Consider the following 23,433-nt stretch of genomic DNA (forward strand, 5'->3'; position numbering starts at 1 on the left):
AATGAGAGGTGATCTTATCAAAACGTATAAGATTATGAGGCGCTTGACAAGGTGGATGCAGAGAGGATGTTTGCACTGATAGGGGAGACTAGAACTAGGGGGCATAATCTTAGAATAAGGGGCCGCCCATTTAAAACTGAGGTGAGGAGGAATTTTTTCTCTGAAAGGGTTGTAAATCTATGGAATTCGCTGCTTCAGAGAGCTACAAAAGCTGGGTCATTGAATAAATTTAAGACATAGATAGAGTTTCTTAACCGATAAGGGGATAAGGGTTTATGGGGAGCGAGTAGGGAAGTGGACCTGAGTCCATGATTGGATCAGCCATGCTCGTATTAAATGGCGGAGCAGGCTCAAGAGGCTGTATAGCCCATTCCTGCTCCTATTTCTTACGTTATGTTCTTCTGTATTCTAGCCCCCTTGAGATGAAAGGCCAATATTCCATGGTATTTTTGATTACTTTTTGTACGTGTGCACTTGCTTTAAGTGATGTGTGTACCAGGACACCCACATCCCTTTGCTCCTCCACAGTTTCTAGTTTCTTGCCATCAAGAAAATATTCCGATTTATCTTTTCGTTCCAAAGTAGATGAACTCACACTTTCCTAGGGCTAGAGATTCTTTATAGCCAAGAACTGGAAAGTGTTTAGACTAAAAATGGTTAAGTAGCACCACCTGAAAATCGTCTAGAATGCAGCAAAATTCGTCCTCATTCCTCATTAAAATGATTCTTGTCTAAAAGCTCAAGCTCATCGGCGATGCACTGAAAAGCTGGACCAATTATTGGAGGGAGTCTAAACTCAAGTAATGATTAAGTAGTGCAAAATGCCTGTGACAATGAGTAGGTTCATTAACACTGCAGCACCTCATTTTCAGTATTGTTGGGTGTGTAGCTGTCCCAACAACCATAAGGCAGACAAGGAAAAGGAGCACTTATTTAAAAATCCTGATGGCAGATCGCTGCCTACGGGAGAGCCCGGAGGTTTTCAGATGAAGCTTTGGTTTTTATAGTGGTGAGAAGGCAGGCGGTCCTGTACCCGGCAGCTGGCAGGAGGCCTTCGCCACAACTCTGCCGCACTATGTGGAGGGAGGTGGCACACGACGTCATGGGCAGCACTATGGTCCCCATGTCCCACACCCAGTGCAGGAAGTTTAACAATCTCACACTGTTGGTCAGGGTGAGTGAAGACTTCAACAAATTCTACATACCACCATCTCTACCACAAGCTTCACACACTGCTCAATGTACCACACCCCGCTCAATGTACCACACCCCCAACACACACCCATCAACAATCTCTACCCATCAACACTCTCACCCACATCTCGCACACAATGACAATTGTTAAACAATGGCATGCACATCAGTTAAACACACTGCACCACACTTTCCTTTCTGTTGCAGGCCAAGGTGGCTCACAACCGGCATAAGCAGGAGCGGCAGGCCGGAGCCAAGCCCGGATTGAAGAGCTGAGCCAGTTGGAGACAAAAGTGCTGGATATGATTGGGTGCCAGGTCATTGGTAGCGTGGCCACTGGCTTGGGGAAAACAACGGTATGTTCATTCATACTCCTTCTTCTCACATCCCACAATCTTTTCTCACTTTCAAGTACTCATGCTGTATGCATACATTTCTGCCTTCCTGCCCCACCCATCCTCATCATAATCTGACTCTTCTGCCTTTCTGCTTTCAGATAATCAGCAAGCACCAGAGCAGCCTGTCCCCAAGGGCACTGATAAGCGCAAGAGGGCTAAAGAGGAGGAGGACGAAGAAGATACTGCGCCACTGCATCTGTCACTCGCAGACATCACATCAGATACATTCTTTAGAGGCTAATGTAGTAGTTGGATCTGCACAAGGTGAGGTACCGGGAACCAGTGGGATGCAGCAAGGCCGGGGGAAAGGGTAGCATCGGGACCAGCACCCCGGAGGGAGAGTTCTGCTGCACAGGACTCAGTTCTGTTGCACAGGACTCATAAGGACCTCAATGGGGAGGCGTTCACAAGAGGAGTGATGGGCATACACACGGAAATGGTAGGTGCAATGGCAAGGAAGAGTCCACCTCCGACATTGCACAGGGATCTGTGCATAGCATGGAGCCCATAATTTCCAGTCTGGAAATGATGGTACGTTCCCAGAGAGACCGCGGCGACCCAGACATGATGGCATGAATGATGAGCCATGTCACAGCTTCCATTGCAGCACAGGTGGAAGCGTCTTAGTGCTGCAGTGGAAGCGCAAACTGCTCTCATGCAGTCTCAGCGTGATGCCACTAAAGCTCTGACTGCTGCCATCGTGACTGGGTTTACTACCGTCGACCAGGGCTCTCATGGTATGGGTGTCACAGCAGGCCAGCAATCTGTGCTCCAACAGATTGCGAGGAATGCTGAGGTGCCACTCCGCTATTGCTCTTGCAGCTGCCTGTCGGCCAGCCGGCCCAGACTGCTGCCACACAAGTGGAGGTGGTGCAGTCTACAGTCGGCCTTCTAGGTCCACAGCTGGTCGAGGTCATCCTGCAAGGCGGTCTGTAGTCTCCTGCACAGAAATTCAGCAGCCTTCCACCACCGTGCTGCAGGCACTGGGGCCGCACTGCCATGTATCTTGTGGCTTTCTGCAAGATTTCAGTGACCGGAATGGCAACTAACAGATTTTGTTTAAACTTATTTTATGACTTATGAAATAACAACTTTTCCAGATGGGATGTCCAGTGCTCTCCTGATGTACATATATAATTCAACATTTATGGTCTGATGGGACACAAAATTCATGTTAAATCCAGTGTGTCCACACCATGCAGTGTGCTTGTAGGTGCAGGAAACTTTTTGAGCAAACGTTTCACAACCCAGAAGAGTGATTTGCAAAGCTATAATCTATTCTTCAAGTTCAGATAACAATCATAAACCCGCTGACAATTTAGAAAATTATCTAAATCCTGAGATTATTATTATCTGATAAACACATTCAGGTCATCTTTATCTCTATATTGCAACAGATTTTCACTATGCCGTTTCAAATGGACATCTTTTCTATGGGTTAGGTCAACTAAAACGTGTTTGCAGCCTATCCAATATTTTACAGTATAGTAATGGCCAGCACATATTACTGTTGAAACAGATGGGAATTGATACAAAAAGCTCAAGAACACAGTGTGCTGGAATCATTTGTTACGTCTGAAACAGCATTAAAGTGTAATTTATTTTGTATAAATAAAGACAGATTTTTAACAACCATTACCCATGAAACAAAGTAAAGCTGCCAATGTTCACAGCTCCTATGAAGTGCTCTCATCAGACTGGTATAGTTTATACAGAATTCGGAGTGTCAATTGATATGGTAGCACAGATAACACATTGGAAGCAATAACTGGAATCTTGCCAACTTGCCTGTTCAGATCAGTTCATGTGCCCAATTTATTGGTAAATCGCTATCACTAAGCACCAGTTTGATTACTTCACCTTAATTGCAAGAAAAAATGACTCGAACCAGTCAATATTTACTATTTACATATAACCAAACATAAACCAGATATTTCAAAGGTTGAAAATAGGGGCTGAATTGCTGCTCCCATGCAGTGATGGTACAAGCGTACATCAGGTGCAAAGTGGTGAATATTGGGGAGCCAGAGGCCTTGCATTACAAAAACAATTCCCAATGTGCCTAAGGTTTTCTGCTCGGGCAGCGCTGGAGTAGTAGGATTCACAGCACAATGTCATTAAAAAGTCACAAAATATGATTTCTAGCAGCCCACACAAGAGTCAGCTTTATAGGCCACTCAACTGACCAATTCCCATAGGCTGAAAGCTGGGTTGGTCAGAGGTCAAACCTTTAGCTTCCTGTCCAGCAAATGGGCAGACAGTCTGCATAAACTTGGATTTAAGGGTCAACTGTGGCTCAGTGGGTAGCACTCTCTCCTCTGAGTCAGAAGGTTATAGGTTCAAGTTCCACTCCAGAGACTTGAGCACAAAAGTCTAGGCCGACACTCCAGTGCAGTGCTGAGGGAGTGCAGCACTGTCGGAGATGCCGGCTTTCGGATGAGACGTTAGAGCAGATGGGGCCACGGTTTCTCAGGTGGACAGGGGTGTTATCCCCGATGTCCTGGCCAATATTTATCCTTCAATAAACATAACAAAAACAGATTATCTGGTCAATATCACATTGCTGTTTGTGGGAGCTTGATGTGCACAAATTGGCTGCTGCGTTTCCTACATTACAACAGTGACTACACTTCAAAAGTACTTAATTGGCTGTAAAGTGCTTTGGGACATCCGGTGGTCGTGAAAGGAACTATATAAATGCAAGTCTATCTTTCTTTAAAACAATCACAAAAGGAGAATCCTTTTCCACCTCAGATTATAGCCAATCAGTTCAATAGATCACTGAACTGTAAAAGCGAAGCTAGGCCTATATCAGAGCTGTTTGTATAAGATACTGTTTTTGATGTTAAGGAGCAGTAGGGATTAAAGTGAATTTCACTGAAAGCGGTGTACTGTTCTTTCAAATATTACATCTAAAATAGACCAGTTTTTTGGTTTACAATTGGCCTCATCTCACTGCACCGCTGTTCAGTTTGCCTTTCAGAAGATAGGAGGACCACACACAGGGGCACATGCAAGATTACAGTATCCACGTCACAACAAGGGGTTTAATTGTTATTACATCCACAATACCCAATTGTGTGATTAAATATTGGGCAGTAAAAGTAAAAACTTCCAATCGTAAAGGATGTGGGGTCTGTTGACGGGAGAGACCAGTGATGCTGACCCTGAAAAAGAGTTCCTGGTGTAGACCTAAAATTTGTAACATTCACCATTACCCACTTAATTGTGTCAGAGACCCCACCAAACTTCCTTAGGTATGTCAATGGAGATATTTTTGGTACCTATACTTGACCAGATACCTTTCTGCAGTTTGAGATTGTGCTCTCAAAGTGACCTCTGGTTGAACCAGCAGAAGAGTCATCCCTCAAGGTTGGAAGTTGAAGGAGCACATTCAAAATGACAGATCCGAAGCTTGCATTTCAACCTGGTGTCACAAAGTGACCGTGCATCATGCAGCTGGATTGTTTTATGGCCTTGCAAAGTGTGCATGGCAAGGTTTGCAATTCCACACTGCATCTTAAAGATGTGTCAGACTGATGAACAAGTTTGCATGACATGAAAAGAATCAGCTGTAAGTTTGTGTAAGGCCTTGGTATGGCTGAAGAGTACATGAGGAACAGGCAAACACATTGCAGCACTTTTGGGTAGGGTTTCCTTGCCAGATTCCTTTAAGTGTGCTATCTTCTGCATCTGTTCCCAGGTCCTACACAGCCAAACTCAGGACCCACTTCCAGGAATGGTCATGAAAGGCACTGCTGTTCTCTGGGGGAGCGTGTCCAGAATGTCACATTGCACAGCCCTTCTCACACTGACCTAATGCAATGGCACCTTCATTTAGCCACTAAGCAAACAGAAGCTCAGGTGCTGTAACCTTCCTTCATTTGCCCACAGAAGCTGCTTTATGCTTTCATGTTGCGTTTTCTTTCACTTGATTTCTGCCTAATACTTCTCCCTCGGCCAAGGCCAACGAGTATCTGAAATTCATTTTGGATGCTGATAAAAGGCCAAAATAAATATTTGTTACATATGTAGGCACTTCCCTTTTAATGTGCAGATCTCTTAATTTGGACCTGCTGGTCAGAATTTCTACTTGTCCCATTGGGTTTGCTCTCTGCTTTGGCAGCTATGCAGAATTACTCACATGAGCTAGAGTGGAAATATCAAGGCAGTTAGTGGCACTGTTCCACTGACACGTTTTACAGCATGAAAACCTCAATTCTGCCAATAGCAGAATTTTAGCCCCACAAAGTTTTTGCTATTCAGTTCAAATAAGTGCAATTTTTACTGCCATACTTGTGCTTGCTTTTAAGACAAAAATGAGATGTCTGTCAGCAAATAATTTGAAAGAAAATAATTTAAAATGGTCAATAGATTTTTTTTCCACCATGTAGAACATAAGCAAGTCTGTCAAAAACATTAGTAGCATTATTTTTACTGTCGCAGCCATTTGCACTTGCATTTATTTCAGTTATGATGTTTACATCAGTTTGAAATAAATAGCTGAAAATTAGATTTAGTTTTTGTCCAGCAATCTTTTAACTTTATTAAACTATCCAGAATACAAAATAGTACATGTTTGTACCACAGTCGCCACCACTTACATAGTCCTGCTTATCCCGATATCGGGCAGATGGCACTGACCATTTGCCATTTCCAAAGGCGGCATTTAAACTGTATTAAGCGACTATTTTGGGCAGTTCAAGCAGCTGCTCACACCTCGTTAAAGTACGATTACCCCGTCATTATGTTCTAACCCCCACCCCCTCTAGGGTTTCTAGAACTCCTGTCACTGTTGCAAGTCCTTCTTGCCAGCTTACTGAGTTGGACACCTTCCAGCTCTTTTATAAAGTGAACATGACAGTCTGAACATCTCTTAAATGGATCCAGGTCTGTAATCTCCAGCCTAAGTTGCTGAGGAACAACTGAGAGTGAGATTTCAAAGTCCTCACTATTATTTTAAAATCCCTCCATGATCAATTTCCCAGGTCACTTGTCATTTAGGCATCGAGTAACAGCACTCTAAACGTACACAGACCGAGAAGTGGGAAGTCAGAGGATGAAGATTTCTTCTGTGTTTTTTAAAAGTTTAAATGATATTTCATTTTATTTAAAAAATATTTAAATAATGCTACCACGTTATACCGGCCATCGTATAGAGTATGCAAATCACAATCACACAAACCTGCCCACTATACGCAGTGGGGATTTTATTACTCAATCTTAAATGCAAAATAGTGTTTACTTTGTACTAATATTTATTCTTAAAGCCCAAGACAGAAACAATCAAAGAGCGTTATTATTTAAATGGAGAAAGATAGAAAGATTGCAAAATGCCGCAGTACTGCAGGACCTGGGGGTACTTGTGCATGAAACACAAAAGGATAGTATGCAGGTACAGCAAGTGATCAGGAAGGCCAATGGAATCTTGGCCTTTATTGCAAAGGGGATGGAGTATAAAAGCAGGGAAGTCTTGCTACAGCTATACAGGGTATTGGTGAGGCCACACCTGGAATACTGCGTGCCATTTTGGTTTCCATATTTACGAAAGGATATACTTGCTTTGGAGGCAGTTCAGAGAAGGTTCACTAGGTTGATTCCGGAGAGGAGGGGGTTGACTTATGAGGAAAGGTTGAGTAGGTTGGGCCTCTACTCATTGGAATTTAGAAGAAAAAGAGGTGATCTTATCGAAACATATAAGATTATGAGGGGGCTTGACGAGGTGGATGCAGAGAGGATGTTTCCACTGATAAGGAAGACTAGAACTAAAGGCCACGATCTTAGAATAAGGGGCCGCCCATATAAAACTGAGATGAGAAATTTCTTCTCTGAGGATTGTAAATCTGTGGAATTCGCTGCCTCAGGGAGCTGTGGAAGCTGGGTCATTGAATAAATTTAAGACAGAAATAGACAGTTTCTTAAACAATAACGGGTTATGGGGAGCGGGCAGGGAAATGGACCTGAGTCCATGATCGGATCAGCCATGATCGTATTAAATGGCGGAGCAGGCTCGAGGGGCCATATGGCCTACTCCTGCTCCTATTTCTTATGTTCTTATGTTCTTAAATAATATAAATTTTTGCAATACCTTGTAACACTTGCTTAACCCTTCCCCTGCTTCTTTCAGACGTCCTATGCACCATTCCCCAAAGTGCAATAAAGGATAAGCAATGAACTCCCAAGTTTTGATGGTGGAGGGAGGGAACAGATTTTTTCTTAAAATGATAATTTCGCATATGATGCATTCACGGAAATATTTAAATAATGCAAAATTTCAGTAACCATATGAAACCAAAACACTATGCAGATTACGTTTTTGTTTTTACTTCAAACTGACACTACTAACAACATATAAAATGTATGTAGCCTTTAAATGCTGTGTTGTTATTACGTACACAGTGCATCTAGTGTAAATGGAGACAGTGGCCCAGAACTTATTGATTACATTTGGTGAGATTCTGTTGTAAAAGCAGCATTCCGAGAGTTTTGTGGGTGTATTCCAGTGGGCTGGAATAGTTGTTTCCGTCAGGTTTCCTCCCTATAATGGCCGCACTGTAGTTTTCAATCCAATCAAAGGCCTTCACCGATGCTGCTAGGAGCTCATTACCATATATTAAAATTAGCACTGATGGCACAGAAGTCCCCAAGTTTTGTGACTTGTGCTTCCCTTGCAGCAAGAGCTACTGAGAACAAAATAAAAGCTAGTGGTACTGGAAAAAGCCTTTTACTTTAGAACCTCGAAGCTGAATAAACTTACAAGAGAATAGATCCAGGAACTAGTCACTCCAATTAGATTAATTAATTCAAATTCGATTCGTGGTCAGGGGCAGGAGGGTGTGACTACGAGTGAGGAAGATATGGGGACTCAGGATGTAGTGCTGAAGGAGCATCAGCCCCTGCTCTTGTCCAACAGGTTCGAGGCTCTTACTCCCTGTGTGGACGAGAGCAGGGACTGCAGGGAGGATGAACAAACTGACCACAGCACCATGGTACAGGGGGCCATTCAAGTGTGCGGGGTGGGGGGGTGTAAAAAGAAATGTTGTAGTGGTAGGGGACAGTATCATTAGGGGGATAGATACTGTTTTCTGCAGCCTAGAGTGTGAGTCCCGAAGGTTAAGGACATTTCCTCTGGCCTGGAGAGGAACTTGGAGTGGGAGGGGGAAAATCCAGTTGTCGTGGTCCACGTGGGTACCAATGACATAGGTAGGACAAACAAAGAGGTTCTGCTGAGGGAGTATGAGCAGCTCGGGGCCAAATTAAAAAGCAGAACCACAAAAGTAATAATCTCTGGATTACTACTTGATTCACGAGCAAATTTGCATAGGGTAAATAAGATCAGAGAATTAAACACATGGCTCAAAGACTGGTGTGGGAGAAATGGGTTTTGGTTCGTGGGACACTGGCACCAGTACTGGGGTAAGAAGGATCTGTTCCGTTGGGACGGGCTCCACTTATGACCGTGCTGGGACTAGAGTCCTGACGAATCAAATAACTAGGGCTGTAGCGAGGGCTTTAAACTAATTAGTGTGTGTGGGGGGGGTGTGGTAGGATTCAGGTGAGCAAAAATTTAAAAAGTCAAAGAATAAGGAGAAGGCAACAGAACAGTGTAGCACTGGGGGAAATAAAAAACAAAACGTGACAGGAAGGGACAGAACGTATAAACATAAAAATAAATCAGAAAATGGGGTCAAAGCAGGAAAAAAATGTTAAAAAAAACAAATTTAATAGCTCTTTATCTGAATGCACATAGCATTTCGCAACAAAATAGATGAGTTGACAACACAAATAGATACAAATGGGTATGATATGGTGCAGAGACGTGGTTGTTAGGTGACCAAGGCTGGGAACTAAATATTCAGGGGTATTTGACAATTCGGAAGGACAGACAGAAAGGAAAAAGGGGTGGGGTAGCACTGTTAATAAAGGATGAGATCAGTGCATTAGTGAGAAACGATATTGGCTCAGAAGATCAAGATGTTGAATCAGTTTGGGTGGAGATAAGGGATAATAAGGAGAAAAATTCGCTGGTGGGCGTAGTCTATAGGCCCCCTAACTGTAGCTGCACTGTTGGACGGAGTATAAATCAAGAAATAATGGAGGCTTGTAATAAAGGAACGGCAATAATCATGGGCGATTTTAACCTTCATATTGATTTGACAAAGCAAATTAGTCAGGGTAGCCCTGAGGAAGAGTTCATAGTGTATCCGGGATAGTTTCCTTGAACAGTACATTGCAGAACCAACCAGGGAGCAGGCTATCTTAGATCTGGTACTATGTAATGAGGTAGGATTAATAAACGATCTCCTAGTAAAGGATCCTCCAGGAATGAGTGACGATAACATGGTTGAATTTCAAATTCAGTTGGAGGGTGAGAAAGTTGGATCTCAAACCAGTGTCCTAAGCTTAAATAAAGGAGACTACAAAGGTATGAGGGCGGAGTTGGCTAAAGTGAACTGGGAAAATAGATTAAAGTATGGGACGGTTGATCAGCAGTGGCAGACATTTAATGAGATATTTCACAATTCTCAACAAAAATATATCTCAATGAGAAGGAAAGACTGTAAGAGAAGGGATAACCATCCATGGCTAACTAAGGAAATAAGGGAGGGTTTCAAATTGAAAAAAAGGGTATACAATGTGGTCAAGGCTAGTGGGAGGCCAGAGGATTGGGTAACTTTTAAAAGGCAGCAAAGAACAACTAAAAAAATGAGAGGGAAGATAGATTATAGAAACATAGAAAACAGGTGCAGGAGTAGGCCATTCGGCCCTTCGAGCCTGCACCACCATTCAATGAGTTCATGGCTGAACATGCAACTTCAGTACCCCATTCCTGCTTTCTCGCCATACTCCTTGATCCCCCTAGTAGTAAGGGCAACATCTAACTCCTTTTTGAATATATTTAGTGAATTGGCCTCAACAACTTTCTGTGGTGGAGAATTCCACAGGTTCACCACTCTCGGTGAAGAAGTTTCTCCTCATCTTGGTCCTAAATTGCTTACCCCTTATCCTTAGACTGTGACTCCTGGTTCTGGACTTCCCCAACATTAATAAGAACATAAGAATTAGGAACAGGAGTAGGCCATCTAGCCCCTCGAGCCTGTTCCGCCATTCAACAAGATCATGGCTGATCTGGCCGTGGACTCAGCTCCACTTACCCGCCCGCTCCCCATAACCCGTAATTCCCTTATTGGTTAAAAATCTATCTATCTGTGATTTGAATACATTCAATGAGTTAGCCTCAACTGCTTCCTTGGGCAGAGAATTCCACAGATTCACAACCCTCTGGGAGAAGAAATTCCTTCTCAACTCGGTTTTAAATTGGCTCCTCCGTATTTTGAGGCTGTGCCCCCTAGTTCTAGTCTCCCCGATCAGTGGAAACAACCTCTCTGCCTCTATCTTGTCTATCCCTTTCATTATTTTAAATGTTTCTATAAGATCACCCCTCATCCGTCTGAGTTCCAACGAGTAAAGACCCAGTCTACTCAATCTATCATCATAAGGTAACCCCCTCATCTCCGGAATCAGCCTAGTGAATCGTCTCTGTACCCCCTCCAAAGCTAATATATCCTTTCTTAAGTAAGGTGACCAAAACTGCACGCAGTACTCCAGGTGCGGCCTCACCAATACCCTGTACAGTTGCAGCAGAACCTCCCTGCTTTTGTACTCCATCCCTCTCGCAATCAAGGCCAACATTCCATTCGCCTTCCTGATTACCTGCTGCACCTGCAAACTAACTTTTTGGGATTCATGCACAAGGACCCCCAGGTCCCTCTGCACCACAGCATGTTGTAATTTCTCCCCATTCAAATAATATTCCCTTTTACTGTTTTTTTCCTCCAAGGTGGATGACCTCACACTTTCCGACATTGTATTCCATCTGCCAAACCTTAGCCCATTCGCTTAACCTATCTAAATCTCTTTGCAACCTCTCTTGTGTCCTCTACACAACCCGCTTTCCCACTAATCTTTGTGTCATCTGCAAATTTTGTTGCACTACACTCTGTCCTCTCTTCCAGGTTATCTATGTATATTGTAAACAGCTGTGGTCCCAGCACCGATCCCTGTGGCACACCACTAACCACCGATTTCCAACCTGAAAAGGACCCATTTATCCCAACTCTCTGCTTTCTGTTAGCCAGCCAATTCTCGATCCTTGCGAATACATTTCCTCTGACTCCGCGTACCTTTATCTTCTGCAGTAACCTTTTATGTGGCACCTTATCGAATGCCTTTTGGAAATCTAAATACACCACATCCATCGGTACACCTCTATCCACCATGCTCGTTATATCCTCAAAGAATTCCAGTAAATTAGTTAAACATGATTTCCCTTTCATGAATCCATGTTGCGTCTGCTTGATTGCACTATTCCTATCTAGATGTCCCGCTATTTCTTCCTTAATGATAGCTTCAAGCATTTTCCCCACTACAGATGCTAAACTAACAGGCCTCAACTATTTACAAACTATATTAATTATTTGGATGAAGGGACAGAGTGTAATGTAGTCAAGTTTACTGATGATACAAAGATGGGTGAGAAAGCAAATTGTGAGGAGGACACAAAAAAAAAAAAATCGGCAACGGGATATAGACAGGCTAAGTGAGTGGGCAAAATTTTGGCAGATGGAGTATAATGTGGGAAAATGTGAGGTTATCCACTTTGGCAGAAAAAGCAGAAAAGCAAATTATAATTTAAATGGAGAAAAATTGCAAAGTGCTGCAGTACAGAGGAACCTGGGAGTCCTTGTGCATGAAACACAAAAAGTTAGTATGCAGGTACAGCAAGTAATCAGGAAGGCAAATGGAATGTTGGCCTTTATTGCAAGGGGGATAGAGTATAAAAACAGAGAAGTGTACAGGGTATTGGTGAGGCCACACCTAGAGTACTGCGTACAGTTTTGGTCTCTGTATTTAAGGAAGGATATACTTGCATTGGAGACGGTTCAGCGAAGTTCACTACGTTGATTCCTGAGATGAGGGGGTTGACTTATGAAGATAGGTTGAGTAAGTTGGGCCTATATTCCCTGGAGTTCAGAAGAATGAGAGGTGATCTTACCAAAACATATAAGATAATGAGGGGGCTCGACAAGGTGGATGCAGAGAGGATATTTCCACTTGTGGGGAAACTAAAACTAGGGGACACAATCTCAGAATAAGGGGCCGCCCATTTAAAACGAGATGAGGAGGAAGTTCTTCTCTCAGAAGGTTGTAAAGCTATAGAATTCTCTGTCCCAGAGAGCTGTGGAGGCTGGGTCATTGAATATATTTAAGGTGGAGATAGAAAAATTTTTGAACGATAAGTGAATAAAGGGTTATAGGGAGTGGTCAGGAAAGTGGAGCTGTGTCCATGATCAGATCAGCCATGATCTTATTGAATGGCGGAGCAGGCTCAAGGGGCCAAATGGCCTACTCCTGCTCCTAGTTCTTATGTTCTTCTGTAGTTCAAGTTACAAAAGAGTTTTTAAAAGAGCTTTGTTTTACCTTACACCTGGATTGAATTGGACTTGCTTCTGATAGCCAGAGACCACTGGGAAACGGTTGCCATAATCCACAGCAAGAGGCTCTGAGCACCACCTATAGGATTCCCCATGAGCATTTCCTTTTATGCAATTTTAATAGAGGATGAGGAAGAACGTAGCAGCAAGGAGAACACAAAGGTGAGGCAGTTTGAGGACACTGTGCTCTACAAAATATTAGCACCCTCGTCCAAAGAATTTACAGGCCACAGAGATCCTATAAAGACCTTACTGAGAAGCTCTATGAGAAGAGTGAAGAGCGAGCTGCACCAAAGAAGCAACAAAGGAGCTGTACCAACTGCTATAAGACCACCCATGGTAAGATCATTTGTCCAGATTGCTGTGAAAGTTATCACCATACTCAATTTTTATGCCACGCGTTCATCTCAAGCAGCCACGGTGGAATCTGTGCAATATCACCCTTGTGGCTGTATGGACATGATGGTCAGCTCAACACTTTCCTGGGAGTGAAATAGAGCCGGTTCTCCAAAGCCACACTGGACGGCCTCAAAATAATTGGGGGGCAGGGGGAGATGATGATCAAATACTTCCCCTCCATAAAAACCCGATTGGCTCCACCACTGCTATCAGGCTGCTGCCTGGCTATCATACGAAGCTGCATGAATTCCCCAGATCTCCTAAGATGTGTACAACAGATAACACAAATTGCAAGCACCAACTGTTAACCCTCTCAACTTTAATAGCACCACTTTCTGAAGATCTATATTCTCTGTAAACAGATGCAAAGTGTTGCGGATCTGTAAAGCATGCACTCCCGTGTTCCGTCACCAGGGAGTGCATCCCCTGAAGTCCCAAGGGATCCTAGCATCCCTTGGGAGCACTGTACATAAGCCAGCCCCAAAGGCCTGTTCCTCACTCTGGAGTGTCTTAATAAAGACTGAGGTCACTGTTACTTTGACCTCCCTCTGTGCAGTCTCATCTGTGTGAGGAACACAATAACTGGCGACGAGTATACGAATCCAACGCAAAGATGCAGCAAACTGTGGGCATCCTGGAGAAGTTCTCGGAGGGTGAGGACTGGGAAGCCTATGTCGAACAGCTAGACCAGTACTTTGTAGCCAACGAGCTGGACGGAGAAGGAAGCGCTGCAAAAAGGAGAGCGATCCTCCTCACGGTCTGCGGGGCACCGACCTACAGCCTCATGAAGAATCTTCTGGCTCCGGTGAAACCCACAGATAAGCCATATGAGGAGCTGTGTTCACTGGTTCGGGAGCATTTTAACCCGAGGGAGAGCGTGCTGATGGAGAGGTATCGGTTCTACACGTGCCAGCGATCTAAAGGTCAGGAAGTGGCGAGCTACGTCACCGAGCTAAGGCAACTTGCAGGACAATGTGAGTTTGATGGCTACCTGGTGCAAATGCTCAGAGACTTTTTTGTACTGGGCATTGGCCACGAGACCATCCTACGAAAACTTTTGACTGTAGAGACACCGACCCCAAGTAAGGCCATTGCGATAGCACAGGCGTTTATGTCCACCAGTGACAACACCAAACAAATCTCTCAGCACACAAGTGCAAGCAATGTTCATAAATTAACTAGAACTGTGTTTGCGAGCAGAAATGTACAGGGCAGAAAGTCTGCAACTGCCAGCAGGCCTCACGTGACCCAGATGACTCAGAGTCCCCAACAAAGGATGAATGCAAGACAATTCACACCTTGTTGGCGGTGTGGAGGCTTCCATTCAGCCTATTCAAGCGCTTCAAAGGGTATGTTTGCAAGAGCTGTGGAACAATGGGGCACCTCCAACGAGCTTGCAGACGATCTGCAAGCTCTGCAAAACCTGCTAACCACCACGTGGCAGAGGAAGATCAGTCCATGGTGGATCAAAGCAATTTCGAGCCTGAGAGAGAGGAGGCAGATGCTGAAGTGCACAGATGCACACATTTTCAACGAAATGTCCATCTATAATGCTAAATGTAAAATTGAATGGCTTACCCGTAGCCATGGAACTGGACACTGGCGCTAGCCAATCCAGCATGAGTAAAAAGATGTTTGAGAGACTGTGGTGCAACAAGGCACTCAGACCAGCCCTGAGCCCCATCCACACGAAACTGAGAACGTACACCAAAGAACTTATCACTGTCCAGGGCAGCGCCATGGTCAAGGTCACCTACGAGGGCACGGTGCACGAACTGCCACTCTGGATTGTCCCGGGCGATGGCCCCACACTGCTTGGAAGGAGCTGGCTGGGCAAAATCTGCTGGAACTGGGATGACATCAGAGCGTTATCACATGTCGGTGAAGCCTCATGTACCCAGGTTCTTAATAAATTTCCTTCCCTTTTTGAGCCAGGCATTGGAAACTTTCCCGGGGCGAAGGTACGGATCCACTTGATCCCAGAGGCACGACCCATTCACCACAAGGCGCGAGCGGCACCTCACATGATGAGGGAGAGAATGGAAATCGAGCTGGACAGGCTGCAACGTGAGGGCATCATCTCACCAGTGGAATTCAGTGAGTGGGCCAGCCCGATTGTTCCAGTACTCAAAAGTGGTCAGGATATACGGCGATTATAAAGTAACTATCGCTACAGGACCAATACCCGTTACCTAAGGCAGACGATATATTTGCGATGCTGGCAGGAGGCAAGACGTTCAACCAAGCTCGACCTAACTTCGGCCTACATGACGTAGGAGCTGGAGGAGTCTTCGAAGGGCCTCACCTGCATCAACACGCTCAAGGGACTGTTCATCTACAACAGATGCCCGTTTGGAATTTGGTCGGCTGCAGCGATCTTCCAGAGAAACATGGAGAGCCTACTCAAGTCGGTACCATGCATGGTGGCTTTTCAGGAGGACATATTGGTCACGGGTCGGGACACCGTCGAGCACCGACAAAACCTGGAGGTGGTCCTGCACCGACTGGATCGCGTAGGGCTGCGGCTGAAGAGGTCGAAATGCATCTTCATGGCAACAGAAGTAGAGTTTTTGGGGAGAAAGATCGCGGCGGACGGCATTCGGCCCACAGATGTCAAGACAGAGGCTATCAGGAACGCACCCAGGCCACAGAACATCACGGAGCTGCGGTCGTTCCTGGGACTCCTCAACTATTTTGGTAACTTCCTACCGGGGTTAAGCACCCTCTTAAGCCCCTACATGTGTTATTGCATAAAGGTGAGAACTTGGAATGTGGAAAAAACCAAGTAATTGTTTTTGAGAAAGCCAGAAACATTTTATGCTCCAACAAGCTGCTTGTATTGTATAACCCGTGTAAAAGACTTGTGCTAGCATGTGATGCGTCATCGTACGGAGTCGGGTGTGTATTACAACAAGCTAACGTTGCGGGGAAGTTGCAACCTGTCGCCTATGCCTCCAGGAGCTTGTCCAAGGCTGAGAGGGCCTACAGCATGATTGAGAAAGAGGCATTAGCGTGTGTGTTAGTGGTAAAAAAAATGCATCAGTACCTGTTTGGCCTCAAATTCGAGCTGGAAACCGATCACACGCCCCTCATATCCCTGTTCGCTGAAAACAAGGGGATAAATACCAATACCTCAGCCCACATACAAAGGTGGGCGCTCGCGCTATCAGCGTATAACTATAACATCTGCCACAGGCCAGGCACCGAGAACTATGCAGATGCTCTCAGTCGGCTACCATTGCCCACCACGGGGGTGGAAATGGCGCAGCCTGTAAACTTGCTGATGGTGGCGCAGCCCGCAGACTTGTTGATGGTCATGGAAGTGTTTGAAAATGATAAATCACCTGTCACGGCCCGCCAGATTAGGACTTGGACCAGCCAAGATCCTCTGCTGTCCCTAGTAAAAAAAAAACTGTGTACTGCATGGGAGCTGGGCCAGCATCCCCATTGAAATGCAAGAGCTAATCAAGCCATTCCAGCGGCGAAAGGATAAGCTGTCCATTCAGGCAGATTGCCTGTTGTGGGGTAACCGCGTAGTGCTACCCAAAAAGGGCAGGGAGACGTTCATCTCGGATCTCCACCGCACGCACCCGGGTGTAGTAATGATAAAAACGATAGCCAGATCCCACGTGTGGTGGCCCGTTATCGACTCTGACTTAGAGTCCTGTGCACGGCAATGCAGCGTGTGCGCTCAGTTGAGCAACACGCCCAGAGAGACACCACTAAGTTTGTGGTCCTGGCCCTCCAGACCATGGTCGAGGATCCATGTCGACTATGCGGGCCCGTTTCTCGGTAAAATGTTCCTGGTGGTGGTGGATGCTTTTTCAAAATGGATTGAATGTGAAATAATGTCGGGAAGCACCGCCACCATTGAAAACCTGAGGGTCATGTTTGCCACCCACGGCTTGCCTGACATACTGGTCAGTGACAACGGGCCATGTTTCACCAGTGCCGAATTTAAAGAATTCATGACCCGCAATGGAATCAAACATGTCACCTCAGCCCCATTTAAACCAGCCTCCAATGGGCAGTCAGAGCGGGCAGTACAAACAAACAGAGCCTTGAACGAGTCACAGAAGGCTCACTCCAAACCCGCCTGTCCAGAGTACTGCTCAGCTACCGCACAAGACCCCATTCACTCACAGGGGTTCCCCCTGCTGAGTTACTCATGAAAAAGACACTTAAAACCAGACTCTCGCTGGTTCACCCCAACCTGCATGATCAGGTAGAGAGCAGGCGGCAGCAACAAAATGTAAACGATGGTCGCGCTACTGTGTCACGGGAAATTGATCTGAATGACCCTGTGTGTGTGATAAACTATGGACATGGTCCCAAGTGGACCGCGGGCACTGTGATAGCTAAAGAAGGGAGTAGGGTGTTTGTAGTTAAACTAGACAATGGACAAATTTGCAGAAAGCACCTGGACCAAACGAGGCTGCAGTTCAGTCTGCCCTGAACAACCCACAGCAGACACCACCTTTTTCGAGCCCACAACACACACCCAAAGGATCACTGACACCACCCCGTACCAGGAAATCGAACCCATCACGCCCAACAGCCCAGCAAGGCCAGGCTCACCCAACAGCCCTGCAGAGCCAACAACACGCCAGCCCAGCGAGGGCACAGCCAACACACCAGAACAGACATTTGTACCAAGGCGGTCCACCAGGGAAAGAAAGGCTCCCGACCGCCTCACCTTGTAAATAGTTTTCACTTTGACTTTGGTGGGGGAGTGATGTTGTGTATCTGTAAAGCATGCACTCCCATGTTCCGCCACCAGGGAGCTCACCCCCTGAAGTCCCAAGGGATCCCAGCATCTCTTGGGAGCACTGTATAGAAGCTGGCCACTAAAGCCTGTTCCTCACTCTGGATTGTCTTATTAAAGACTGAGGTCACTGTTACTTTAACCTCCCTGTGTGCAGTCTCATCTATGTTAGGAACACAATACAAAGAATACTTCGTACCAGATCATGTATCCTGCATAGTTGTAGCTTGCTGTGTTCTGCACAACTTTGCTACCCAAAATGTTCTGTACACAGGAGTTCCCTGGGGAGGGGAACCTAGCTGCTTTGGAGCATCAGGAGGAAGACCACCCACGAGTGATGATTGCTGAACAATATATCAATGAAATGTTCTTGAGCGATATGGGAATAAAGGGCTATTGGGAGCGGGCCGAGCAGTGGAGCTGAGTCCATGATCAGATCAGCCATGATCTTATTAAATGGAAAAGCAGGCTCAAGGGGCCAAATGGCCGACTCCTGCTCCTATTTCTTAAGTTCTTATGTTCTCATCGGTTTAACACAACCAGTCATCACTGCCATAACTCCTCCTCTTCTACCTTCAAATCAATGAAAATTCCTTCAATCCACTACCCATCCTCGATCACATCAGACTTCTTCGTCCTTTATAAACATACAAGACTTAATCATCATCTAATTGAATAAATCAATACAAAGATGAGAAGGGGGATTTAATAATGGGAAATGTGGAAATGGCTGAGACCTTAAACAATTATTTTGCTTCGGTCTTCACAGTGGAAGACACAAAAACCATGCCAAAAATTGCTGGTCACAGGAATGTGGGAAGGGAGGACCTTGAGACAATCACTATCACTAGGGGGGCAGTGCTGGACAGGCTAATGGGACTCAAGGCAGACAAGTCCCCTGGTCCTGGTGAAATGCATCCCAGGGTATTAAAAGAGATGGCGGAAGTTATAGCAGATGCATTCGTTATAATCTACCAAAATTCTCTGGACTCTGGGGAGGTACCAGCGGATTGGAAAGCAGCTGATGTAACGCCTCTGTTTAAAAAGGGGGCAGACAAAAGGCAGGTAACTATAGGCCGGCTAGTTTAATATCTGTAGTGGGGAAAATGCTTGAAGCTATCATTAAGGAAGAAATAGCGGGACATCTAGATCGGAATAGTGCAATCAAGCAGACGCAGCATGGATTCATGAAGGGGAAATCATGTTTAACTAATTTACTGGAATTCTTTGAGGATATAACGAGCATGGTGGATAGAGGTGTACCGATGGATGTGGTGTATTTAGATTTCCAAAAGACATTCGATAAGGTGCCACTCAAAAGGTTACTGCAGAAGATAGAGGTACGCGGAGTCCGAGAAAATGTATTAGCATGGATAGAGAATTGGCTGGTGAACAGAAAGCAGAGTCGGGATAAATGGGTCCTTTTCAGGTTGGAAATCGGTGGTTAGTGGTGTGCCACAGGGATCGGTGCTGGGACCACAACTGTTTACAATATACATAGATGACCTGGAAGAGGGGACAGAGTGTAGTGTAACAAAATTTGCAGATGACATAAAGATTAGTGGGAAAGCGGGTTGTGTAGAGGACACAGAGAGGCTGCAAAGAGGTTAAGCGAATGGGCTAAGGTTTGGCAGATGGAATACAATGTCGGAAAGTGTGAGGTCATCCACCTTGGGGAAAAAAAACAGTAAAAGGGAATATTATTTGAATGGGGAGAAATTACAACATGCTGAGGTGCAGAGGGACCTGGGGGTCCTTGTGCATGAATCCCAAAAAGTTAGTTTGCAGGTGCAGCAGGTAATCAGGAAGGCGAATGGAATATTGGCCTTCATTGCGAGAGGGATGGAGTACAAAAGCAGGGCGGTCCTGCTGCAACTGTACAGGGTATTGGTAAGGCCGCACCTGGAGTACTGCGTGCAGTTTTGGTCACCTTACTTAAGGAAGGATATACTGACTTTGGAGGGGGTACAGAGACGATTCACTAGGCTGATTCCGGAGAGGAGCGGGTTACCTTATGATGATAGATTGAGTAGACTAGGTCTTTACTCTTTGGAGTTCAGAAGGATGAGGGGTGATCTTATAGAAACATTTAAAATAATGAAAGAGATAGACAAGATGGAGGCGGAGAGGTTGTTTCCACTGGTCAGGGAGACTAGAACTAGGGGGCACAGCCTCAAAATACGGGGGAGCCAATTTAAAACCGAGTTGAGAAGGAATTTCTTCTCCCAGAGGATTGTGAATCTGTGGAATTCTCTGCCCAAGGAAGCAGTTGAGGCTAGCTCATTGAATGTATTCAAGTCACATATAGATAGATTTTTAACCAATAAGGGAATGAAGGGGTACAGGGAGTGGGCGGGTAAGTGGAGCTGAGTCCACGGCCAGATCAGCCATGATCTTATTGAATGGCGGAGCAGACTCGAGGGGCTAGATGGCCTACTCCTGTTCCTAATTCTTATGTTCTTATAAAGTAAGTGCACCCTTTCCTGCATGATTATAATCTCTGAATAACTATGGTCTCCAAGATGGCGGATGGGATAGCAGCTCCATAGGGAGCTCTCCCCGGACAAACCTTCCTCTAGTCATCTGCTGCCATCCTTCACACCTCTCTCTCCTTCAATCTCCCCAACCCTCCCCCCCTACACTGTTTAAGCCCTCCCTGGCCCCAACAGTGGGTGCACTTCGACCCCCCAAAGTATTTTCCTACCCCTAAAAACAGTGCTGCAAGGGCCTACTGCCTATCCCCCAATCACGACTTACCTTCCAGATCGACCTCTCTGCTGCCAAGTCCCAACTGGACTCTCACTTCTCACTGGCCGATCCCCGGCAATCTCAATGGCAGTGAGCCTCTGACCAGCTCCAACCACAGGTTTTGGCCCTACCTTCACTTCTCGCCCTCTCGCACGAGCCTTCCTCCCATCCGCGATGTTCGGGCCTTCCTCCCACCCGCGACGTTCGGGCCTTCCTTCCTCCAGCGACAACTGGCCTCCCCCCGGCCGCTCGCCCTACTCAACGGCATAGTCTGTCGAGCACGTGGTGTGCACAATAGCTGTGGCCACTCTGACCTCTCCTCCTTCCACGAAGTGGATCTCTGAGCATCCCAATGCCTGCCCTCAGCCAAGCCTCGGTCTTCTCACCACTTCACCGAAGGGCGCTACTCAGCGCCGAGCATACGGCTCGCATCACGTCATAGGAAACTAGGCTCATACAGCAATGCCTGGTCACCAGTCGTCTTGGACCCCCTTGCCACTGAACCAAGACCTTGCTCCGCTAAGCCTATGTGGTAGCCGGTGTGCAACGGTCACCCCACGTTAAAAGCACAGGCATCTCCCACCCTTCAAAATGAAGTTCGGGACCTGAAACATCAGGACCCTCATGGACAACTCCAACAGCAACAGCCCGGAACGCCGCACAACCATCACCGCCCTAAGCGAGACCCGGCAGGCAGGGGAAGGCCAGCTCAAAGAACAAGGTGGAGGTTACACCTTCCGGAAGGCAAACCAAAAGAAGAATGACGCCTCCATGGAGCTGGTTTCGCCATCAAGAACGAGATGATCGACCCCTTCAGACTTCCCCTGCGGGATTAGCGAATGTCTCATGACTCTCCGGCTCACCCTATCCCGGAACCAGTGCACCACAGTTATCAGTGCGTACGCCCCAACACTCAATCCAACAGATGAGGCCAAAAAGAGGTATTCTACTCCAGCCTCGAACAATCCCAGTCCCACATCCCTACAGACGACAAACTGATCCTTCTCGGTGACTTCAACGCCAGGGTTGGTAAGGACACAGACCTCTGGGGAGGTATGATCAGCAAAGAGGAGGTAGAGAAAACCAACTCCAGCAGTATCCTGCTCCTGCCAAAATGCCTAGAACATCTCGTCATCACCAACAACTTGTTCCACCAGATGGACAAGTACAAGTACAAGGCATTGTGGCAACACCCTCGCTCCAAGCACTGGCACCTGCTCGTAACTACGTAATCATTCGAGCGAGGGATCGCAAGCACGTGCACATCACCCGTACAATGACAGGAGCGGACGACTGCTAGATGGACCACCACCTAATCTGTTCCGTCATCAAAATTAATATAGCCCCAAAGCAACAATGGCAACCTAAGCAATGCCGCAGAAAAATCAACGCCAGGGCAATCAAAGACCAGCTAGGAGAGCCCTATACAACCAGCGCCTCATTGCCGTCTTGGCGACCCCCGATGATCCCGAGACGCAGAGTGCCCACAGCATTTGGTCTGCCCTTCAGGCTACCATAACCAGTGCCTGCGAAGAGACGTTCGGTCAATCAACCAGGAAACACCAGGACTGGTTTGATGAGAATGACCAGGAAATCCAGGAGCTAATAAACCGCAAGCACAGGGCATTTCTGAACCTAAAGCAACAACCCAACTCGGGAGCAGCAAAGCAGCTCTACAGACGGCTGAAGGCCGAAGTCCAACAAAAAACCCGGGACCTAAAGAATAGATGGTGGGTGGCGAAAGCACAGGAGATCCAGCAGCTGGCCGACAGCCATGACATGCGAGGATTCTTCACCGCAGTCAAGTCCACCTACAGCCCAAGCACCTAAGGCCCCATCCTATCGCTGGCCAAGAATGGGGAGACACTCATCAAGGACTCCAAAGCAGTCAGGGCCCACTGCAAGGAGCATTTCGAAGATCTCCTTAATCGAGACTCTGCCTTTGACAAGAGTGTCCTCGACTCCATCCCGTAGCATGCTATCCACCACCATCTCAGCAAAACCCAACCCCAGCCCTGCACGAGGTAGAAAAGGCCATCCATCAGCTCAAGAACAAGGCATCAGGAGCAGATGGAATCCTTGTTGAGGCACTAAATTATGACAGAGAAGCACTATTGGCACAAATGCATGGCCTCATCTCTCTCGTCTGGAAGGAAGAGTGCATGCCTGGAGATCTCAGAGATGCCATAATGACCATCTTTAAAAAAGGGGACAAGTCCAACTGTGGCAACTGCAGAGGAATCTCCCTGTTGTCGGCCACTGGGAAAGTCATCACTAGAATCCTCCTCAACTGTCTTCTCCCTGTGGCTGAGGAGCTCCTCCTGGAGTCACAGTGTGGATTCCATCCACTACGGGGTACAACGGACATGATCTTCACGGCGTGACAACCGCAAGAGAAATGCAGGGAACAGCACCAACCCTTGTACATGGCCTT

The 23,433-nt window shown here is 46.3% G+C and overlaps 1 protein-coding gene across 2 annotated transcripts in view; it reads right to left on the bottom strand.

Moving 5' to 3' along the window:
• trmt11 (tRNA methyltransferase 11 homolog) overlaps window positions 1–23,433 on the bottom strand; it is a 137,256-nt gene that overhangs the window by 39,854 nt on the left and 73,969 nt on the right. The gene's annotated exons all lie outside the window — the stretch shown is intronic.

This window comes from Pristiophorus japonicus, chromosome 7 (genome assembly GCF_044704955.1).
Source record: "Pristiophorus japonicus isolate sPriJap1 chromosome 7, sPriJap1.hap1, whole genome shotgun sequence".
In the NCBI taxonomy this organism is placed as follows: domain Eukaryota; kingdom Metazoa; phylum Chordata; class Chondrichthyes; family Pristiophoridae; genus Pristiophorus; species Pristiophorus japonicus.